Consider the following 9271-nt stretch of genomic DNA (forward strand, 5'->3'; position numbering starts at 1 on the left):
ATTTTGGTTATTATCATCTGTAGTAATACAGTAATATTAAAGAAAAATAACAGTTAAGGAAATGTATAAGGAAAAGAAAGGATAAAAGTGGGAAGATATATATAGTCACCATCTGCTGGAGCCAGTGATGAAAATTGGTAATTGCAGCTTCAGTGTCTGTAGGCTGAAGATGGTGGTTGGAGTCCTGTCGAAGTGATGGCCTTGATCCGTTGGGGGTGGGGGAAGCCCCCTCAAAATTCAAAGATTTTCATGACTTACATCCACTCAGGCTAAGGTGGGAACGCCTCGTACCTCCCCTGTGGCGGGGAGTTTTAATGTCTTAGATACTTCCTGGAGGGGTTTTCACAGCAGAGTCATCATGTGAGGGAGGACATGTACATGATAAGAAGGATTATCCTACCTCAAGGATCTGCCTCTTCCCTTATCTGGAAATCCAGTTTGTAGATTCAGGTATGCACCTGGAATAGTTGGACAATAGTACTCCCCTTATGTTATCTCAAGGTCCTTTTGCAGTCCAAATTAGGAGGCGTATTCCTGGAAGGATGTGCATGAGCAGCTGTTTCTTTGCAATTTGGTACAGTGGACAAAAGTCTTTTGGTGATCTTAACAATGTTGAAGCTACTAAACATTTCAGTCTCTGACACACACCATCTCCGGTGTGGAAACCTTTTAGAAACCCTGGAACAGCAAAGGGCAGCAAGAAAGTGCACTCATAGCTTACCCATGTTTTCCCAATAAGAGCAGCTCTTTCAAGACAAGCCAGCACAGATGCACAGTTAACACACACAATGTAAGATACAAATTGGACCTTCAAATTAGCCCCTTGAATTAGATTATTTCTTTGTCAGTGAAAACTAGAAAACACAGACTTTAGAGCAAACCTATTATCATCACATTCTTAATACACAAAGTAATACCATGGTACTTCAGACATTGTATAAATTCCTCCAGAAGAAACCATTTTTTGTTCAACTTGACCGACAACAACAGGATCTTCACTAGCATTCCTCTTCCTCCAGCACTAGGCAACGACGTGAATTTACTCAGCTCCTGCAAAACCAGGGCAAGGCAAATGCTGAGAGCTGGGAATCACAAATGTCTGCACCAAGCTCAAACCCCAGTTTTAGCCTTAATTTTGCAAAACACTGTATTCAATACAATCATTGATACAATTATTAAAATAATGCATAATATAAATTCTGGAGATGCATATGTTATGCTTTGAGTTTGGAAAATGCTCAGTAGTTTTGTAGGGCAGCACAGGGAAAACAAGTAATGGGAAAGAAACAGCTTTATAACCCTCTTAAGTTTGGTTTGGCTGCAATCAGGAAAACATAAACCAGCACATTAAGGATTAGCCCAGGAAGAATATCAATTCAGACACAATAGCTGTTTGCACTGCCAGAATGTTCCAATTCTTTTAAATGAAGTGTAACAGCAGTAATTGTGTTTCTCTGAGTGAGCTAAGAGGCAAATGGTGCATGAATCAATATCAACGTGACTTGTTCACCATTTATCTCTTTGCATGGACCACAGGAAATCCAACTGCATTATGACATTATTCAGAGCCTGTGGAGGGCACAGAATAACTGGCTGTCGTTAGCAGGTGCGTACCCATCCTCAAAGGGCAGACACCCACCAAGGGGGATCCAGTGGGCCATCAGCCAAAGCTTCCACTAATAATGGGGTCACACTCCCTGAAATTACCAGTGCTGCACAAGGGGACTTAATTTTTTGCTGTCAGAGAACCAATTGCAATAAATATCTTCAACATTTAGACATTTTTTGGAAGCTTCAAAGTCTTTCAGCTGCTACCCTGAGTGCTACTGATATGTCTGCTGACTCCAGAAATCAGACTGCAAGGAATGAATTAGGACATTCAGACACAGGTACTTTAACACAGTTATAAACCCCCTATTCAGATACCTCAGGAAGCTGCAGGTATAGAAGAAAGTTTGCAAACCACTGCTTGTATGACTAGCCTCTAGTGGAAGAAATGTGCTGGTGCTCAATAAGCATGTGGTTTTAGTGATTTATCTTCTGTCATAGCTGAAGCACACATTTGCAGTGCTGAACAATTTCTGCTGCAACATTTCCAAATTCCCATTTAGGCCACTGGGAATGGGACAGCAGTGCCACCTCTGGTGACAAGTCCAGGATGGCAATGCACATATTTAAAAATCCATATTTAAAAATGCAGATATTTTTAAATCCTCAATTATATCCCAGAGAGATGGGAACCCAGGAAAGGCCACTGGTCCTGACCAAGCACACAGCTCCTTCCTCTGCTAGCTGGCCAATCTCCTCCTCTCCAGTCTAATGCTGTAAAATATTCATCTCCTCCCCGTGTAATTTATCTTGCTCTGAAAAATTCCAGTATGAAACCACAAAGACCAATCCTCCTGACCCACTTAATTTAATGAACTGCAAGTTTCTACATGTCCCTTTATTGATCTGGAGAACACTAAACACTAGGAGATGTGTGGCTAAGGCACAAGGAGTTTGCAGCTGTATGGGGAGGAAGAGGTTGAAAACAGAAGTTTGACAAGGAGAAAAGTTGGTTTTAGAATTGTTTTCACTCAAACTTGCAGCTGGGAAATGTTGCTTCAGTGTGGGAATTTTCATGCCCTGTGTTTCCTTTGAATTGTTTTCTGTCTGTTGAAAGAAACGGAATTCTCTCAAAGAAGATAACAGAATGTTGTTCAAAACTTAGAAGCATTTTTTTCCTAACAGGCCTGGTGGGAAGGGAGATAAGAAAGTTTAGCACTGCAAGAACAACCTAGTGAGCTATTTGTCCAAGCGTCAGGCCTTTGATATATAAAGCAAAGCCCAGACCAGGCTGATGTTTTTTGCCTCTGCTAAGTTTGCACTAATTTAGCAGTGTATGGATGTCCCTGAAACGATGGAACAGATCTACTCTTCACACTGCAGCAGTGGGTTGTGGCTGTCTTGGTGTTACCTGTGTATAATCAATTCTTGCAAGCTGCAATACAGAAGTTGATCTTCTTCAGCTCAGAAAACATCTGTCTTCAGCTGGCTGCATTTAAAAGAAAAAAAAAGAGAGAAAAAGATAACACACATAAATATAAATTATTTAAGAATAAAAATTATTCCATGGTGCAGTTTTACAGTTTGTTTTCTGTACAAATTTCCTGATTCTTTATATCTAAATCAAATAAAGCAGTTACTGCCAGCTGTATCTGAAACTCAGAGTTTTAGCCAGGAGGGACACTGAACACTCCACCAGGTTCCCCTCCCTCTCCTACAAAGAACTCTTCTAAACCTGCAGTCAGATACTCAGAGGGCATCTGCAGTTCAAGCCTTTTTGCTGCACTGTTCTGCCTGCACTTCCCTCCCTATGTCAGAATTAAATAAAAAGTAGGCTCAAAGAATTCTTCACAAATTATTTCCTTTAATCATCGTAGAGTAAGAGTGTCCCTAAAGAAGCTGTTGTACCACAGATGAGTAAATGTCTTCCCAAGGCAAAACCAGATGAGTTACAGGTCTCCATTGTTTATGAAACAGGGAGAAATTTATTGCCTCATACATCCTCTTCTGCCATAGCATTATCAATTTAATAGTTGACTTGCTTAAAAGCAATACTGCAGCGTGCTGTGGCTAAAGGTAGTTACTTTTATCAACAGGGTGGATTAGAGTTACATGATATCAAACCACGATAAGAACCCAACCTTGTACTGTAAAAACAACTTAGTTTTACTACTAGCCCTGAAGGAAAAAATAGGAAATGGAAAAATTCAAGTAAACACTAAAAAAACCCAGCAAGTCTTAATGGACAGATGAAGACTTGAAAAAGTTCAAAAGCTGAAAACAGCAAATACTTTTTAAAGATGTCAAGTTAATTTATATGGATTTTTAATACAGTCCTAGTTTTACCACAATCATCACTTGCAAGAGAAGAGTTGAACTGCTTTACTATTAGCATCTTGTAAATCAAAACAGACCCCAGAGTTTTGCATCATGCATATGAGATGATGGAAGAAACCAGGAATTTCACTTTGAGGTCGTATCAAGAACCACATGTGAAAGATCAATTCCCACACAAAGACCCACTTCAAGATGACCTGCTCTTTAAAATAATGCAATTTGGCTAGCATTTATTTATTGATAACGATGTCTAGTCCCTGCTACTCCAGAACTGTTTACTTTGGGATAACCCAAGATAAGCTCTGTTCTAAGGATGCCCAGGGAACAAGGGGCCACGAATAAGACAAATGTTTCTTTCTTTTTTTGGTTATAAAATAAAGTAGGAGACAAAAATATCAAATAGAGATATTTTACATTACTGATACTAAATTGGTTTTATTTTTAAAAGAAACAACCCAAAACAAAACCATAAGCCTTTTTGCCACAGATTCTACCAAGCCTTTCATGCAGCTTTATTCTTATAACAAATTCCACCTTCATTGCTAGCAAAGGATAGCGTTCAAAAAAAGTGATCCACATCAAGAAGACCAGAAGTAGACATAAGGTCAAATCCTGACTAAATTCTTTATAAAAAAGAGTAGTTTACAGAATTATTCAATTTTTCTCTGTAGAAGTACACACACACACTGTATCTCAGTACATGGGAACACAGACTGGCATAATAAAGTCTACAAAAAGGAATTTTACGAGCTACAAAAAAAAGAGTGACATATAATACAATACTTGTCTGTGGACACATTCATCCTTCTCAGCATAATTTGAAATGCTGTTTTCCCAAAAGCAGTGAACTGAAATGAAACCACAAAATTCCTCTTATCTGGCCCCAGAGTGAGTTTGCTGGTTAGATCAACTTTACAAAACTGCAGCTCCCAAAGAGTCCTCCCACACTGCCTGAAGCGGGGAGGGTGCTCAGGGCTCCTTCATTCCCTCATTAACAGACAAGAAACACTGTCTCACAATCAAGTCTTCAAAAAATAAAAGCAACAAAAATATCCTGAAGAAATGGATACCAAAAAATGATTGTCACTTCAAAGGAAGAAGACCAGGAGGGCCGAACTGCGGTCTCCCAAGGAAGATGGAGTGAAAGCACATCGCTGTGTGCCTAAATTTTGACTGAACTGTGTTTGTAACACGTTCTGTTTTACCATAACAAGCACAACCATGGTCATTCTTGTTACACTTTCAGTAGTATTTAAAATAATATTTTGACAGACGGCCATTGCAAAAGCTGTAGTTCAATCACAGACTTCTAAAACACTCCACGATCAAAGGTTTGCTAGGTTTATTCATGCCAGCGCAGCTCCGCTAATGAATTTCAGCCACAGATTCAACTTTGGCCCAAGGATACTAATTTATAAGGCCTATAAGGCTTAGAGAAGTTCAAAATTTAAACAAAATTAATCCATATACATAGGGCACCTATCATGTATCAGATGCACTGATGTGTATAACATCTAATGGCAACCCATCATCTTGGCACAAAGCCAAGTGAAATCAAGGAAATAAGATTCTCTCCAAACCTCAGGGGTGTGAAGTGACTATAAACAGGCTGCTCTACTTCTCACTCTGGAGGATGAGACATTTAATGGGTACAGAAAAGCTATTGGTGTGAAAGCACTTGGGGACCACTCGGCAAAGAAGTAAATCAGCAGTAACACCAACCTCCTACAGAACATATGGACAGGAGGGCTCGTTCCACTCTCTTGTTTGTGACAAGGAACATTCTTCTGAGAAAGGTGTGGGGTTGAGGGGGCACATTCTTTATTTTTGTCCCATGGGGTATGGGAGACCATCTCAGTTTTCAGTCTTATGTATATGCAGTAACTTACTTCTTTTAACAACTTGAAGCCCAAGACGTCTGTGATACAGAGCAAGGCATATATGCAAAGACAAGACTCATGAGATTAAAGGAAGTACTCTTGTGAGAAAGCTGAAATGGATTTTGTAGGTGAGCGACTCCCCTGCTCTCCTAATTTTGGATATTTCTCAACTCCTTTTAGACTCAAAAACAAATACACAGTAAAACTCAGTCCCCTCAAAAGTGAGAGATTCTCCTTGCACCAAAGAACGTGGCACCTGGCCAGCAGGAACTTAACGGTTCCCATAATCCTTAAAGTCTGCAAGTTCCCAGTTATTCCTGGCCACCATCAGAGGCAGACTTCTGGTCTGAGCCACTACAATGACACTTATTTTTGTATTCCAAGGAAAGGATATTGACATATGTAGGACTTGACCTCGAGTACACAAAAGACAGTATTGCTCAGGGCAAAAAGCTGGTGCTGCTGTAACTCACTCAACTGCGTGCACATGTTGCAGATTCTGTACTGTGCCAATCCCCTTGTGCTGTGAATTATTACAGCCCATGGCTATGGAGTGTAGGCTCTGCAGTGCAAGCTCCAAGAGCAGCATGTCGTTTTTCAGGTTATCAAAACCCCAGCTCAGCTAACAGGTAATTTATATGTGTGTTTAAATACAACGAGGCTCAGTTGCTCGGGGCTAGAGACCTGTGAGAAAGATAATATTTTAAATTATTTAAGGCAATGCAGAGGAAGGCTTAGAAGCCCCTGACTGGAGGAGTTACAAACAGCCATGTCCAACCTGATTTCAGACATGCTATGTAAGGCTAAAATGAAACACAATAAACAGAACACAGCAGAAGGATAAGCTACAAACATGAGCAGTCCCACAGAGAGACACACAAAGGAGGATTTTTACCAGCAGAGGTTAGCAAAAGCAAGAGAGACTTGTCCAACAGAGATGTAAGATAAACGTGTTCTGAGGCAGCAATCAGTGCATAGGAAGAAAAGAACGGGTATGGGGTGGGAAGTCGACACACCACATGACTTTTCCTTAATATATTAGAAGATCCTCAAAAACACACATCAAATTTTATTTCATCAGGGAATTCCACAGCATAATTCCTCCCATTGCTGGTAATTTCAGCTCTACTGTACTAGGATAAATGGTACTGCAAGACACCTGGGAATTAGCAGCTCCTCTTTTAAAATAGCTTATGCAAACCCGTATGGACAGCTGACAATGCACGGAGATCAGACATCAGACTCTGTCTGCACTGACACAATGGACTATTATTGCTTGTTTGGGTTTTTGCAAAATCTCTCTACCTGGAGATAAAAACTGAGAAAAATCTATTCCATTTGTAGTTATGTTCAATGAATTTTAGCAAGAAAAATTGCGCTTTGTACATATAATGCTCAGTTACTCAAGTACAAATCTGGTTAACCAGGCAAATAAAGGAAAAAATATCCTGGTAGAAGAGAAAATGGAGGAAGGAGAACATAAATATGACGTCTTGCCTTTTTCAAACCTCTGTACACATTTTCATCTGTTATGAATTTAGCTGCAAGTTTTCCATACAAAACCAGTGCTCATCACCTGAGCTGGATTTACCCCCTTTGGCTAACAAAAAAGGTTGGCTTCATCACATACAGTCACTGGGAAAACAGGCAGTGGGAAAAGCTCCTGATTACCCACATTAGTGGAAGTAAGAGAAAACAGAGTGACAGACCCTGAAGTCAATTACTTAACGGAATGTAGCAAAGCACAAAAGCACTCTTCAGTGGAGAAAATTCCAACATTACACCACATAATGACATTTTGTGCTGAAGAGGGTATTGCAGTCTGTTTTCATTATGGGAACATTTGATAGGTATTTACGGGATTTGAAAAACCTAGAAGAGCTCCTTGAAAAATAAGATAGTGTTGTGGTCCTCAGTGTTACAATCAAATGCTGAAACTCAAGTAACAAAAAAAAGCATATTCTGTCAGAACTACCAGATCAAACTATTAATCTACCCATCTGTATTGTAACAAAGCAAGAAATTAGTTACCTTTCATTCGCTTAAGCTGTACCAAAGTGAAGAAGGAGGTGTCTTTTTTAATGTACCATAAATATCTGGAAAATTAATGCTAAAAAGAAATATTTTTAACAACAGAGAACAATTTGCCCAAAATAAAGTGAAAAGCCTAACACAGAAAAGATATTTATCTATTTGGAGAGATAATCAATGCTTTTTGCATTTTAATTCTTCTCTTTATCACTACATCTTCCTTTTTCTCTTGTTCCCCCTGCAGCAAATTTGTATGCTGAGCACAGCTGTTCAAGCTGCACAGACTCAGGTATTACTGGTGCCAGGAAATAATGTACAATTCTACATGTATAACAAAATTACCTACAACCTTTCCCAAGCAGGTATTTGCATGCTAGATGGCTGCAATTCCAAGCTGCCACGGCCCTCTCAAACTTGCCTTTGTCATACCTACATTTAGGTTCAGCTTCTGTCCATCCCCTTGAGTTGAGACATGGGTTGAATTCCTATCTTTACACATTCAGTTAATCCAAGAGCTCTCATCCTAAACCCTGGCAGCATTCATACCTTGTGCAGCTGATTTAGGACTAACTTTGTGTTACAGTAATTGGGCACTGCACCAAATGTGGGTCAAAGTATCTTTTATACATGCCCATGAATACCCTCTGGAATTCTGATGTATTTCTCAGTAATTCAATTGGTTATATGTATACCCATATGTATATGGATGACAACACATCCACACCGGTTTTAATTGTATACCTCTTAAGTTGTGTCCAACCTGTTAATACTTACTGTAACTATGTTTAAAAAATAACTCAAGTGGACTGCAGAAGGAGCTTTTTATCATTATTTTTATTCTCACTTTCTTTTCTTAAGGCCAAATTGTATCCAAGAGTAGAGGACTGAATTAATTTCCATTATCACCTTATAAGGGAAGTTCTGGCATAATGCAATTCTACTTTTAGCAAATTATCTTCCAAAAATCCACTGTCATGCTGCTTTAGCTTCTGTCACTCAAAAGCCCATTTGCTCTAGGATGTTCTGGATGCAGTTTAGAGGATTTTGAGATGAAGGAGCCAAGTTCTGTACAAGATAAATCCATGAGGGTTACAAAACCTGGAGGAGCTTCTTCACACTTGGAAAAAATTTACTCAAGGGTCAGAAAGTAAAAACTGGTCGGATGCATGAGGAAGAGGAGAGGAAGCAGGGAGACAGGAGGGAGAGCATTTTAAGGGTTTTTCTTAGGCTCTTCCTGAGGTGCCCACTTCTGGTCGCTGTTAGAGAAAGGATCTGAGCTTGGACTTGGTCTGGTCCTGCTCAGTTGTCCCACACTGTGTTATCTATCACAGAGGCACCATATGTTTGGGAAAGTGAGATGGAATCCATTTCCCATAACATTAAGATAATTATTAATTAAGACTTAGCTGCAGCTCTTACATGAGATTTCACACAGGAGGAAAAAAAATAAAACCAAAAACCAAAAACCAAAAACC

At 39.6% G+C, this 9271-nt stretch overlaps 1 long non-coding RNA gene across 1 annotated transcript in view; it reads right to left on the bottom strand.

Annotated features, from left to right (window-relative positions):
• Window positions 1–287: 287 nt before the first annotated feature.
• The window catches only part of LOC108502807, a 10801-nt gene continuing 1817 nt past the window's right edge, over window positions 288–9271 (bottom strand). Inside the window, exons 2-3 of the long non-coding RNA XR_001876634.1 lie at window positions 2960–3037; window positions 288–1050 (exon numbers count right to left, since the gene is read on the bottom strand). This is a non-coding gene — a long non-coding RNA (uncharacterized LOC108502807). The remainder of the gene's footprint in view (window positions 1051–2959; window positions 3038–9271) is intronic.

This window comes from Lepidothrix coronata, unplaced genomic scaffold, assembly GCF_001604755.1.
Source record: "Lepidothrix coronata isolate B3197 unplaced genomic scaffold, Lepidothrix_coronata-1.0 Scaffold124, whole genome shotgun sequence".
NCBI classification, from domain to species: Eukaryota; Metazoa; Chordata; class Aves; order Passeriformes; family Pipridae; genus Lepidothrix; species Lepidothrix coronata.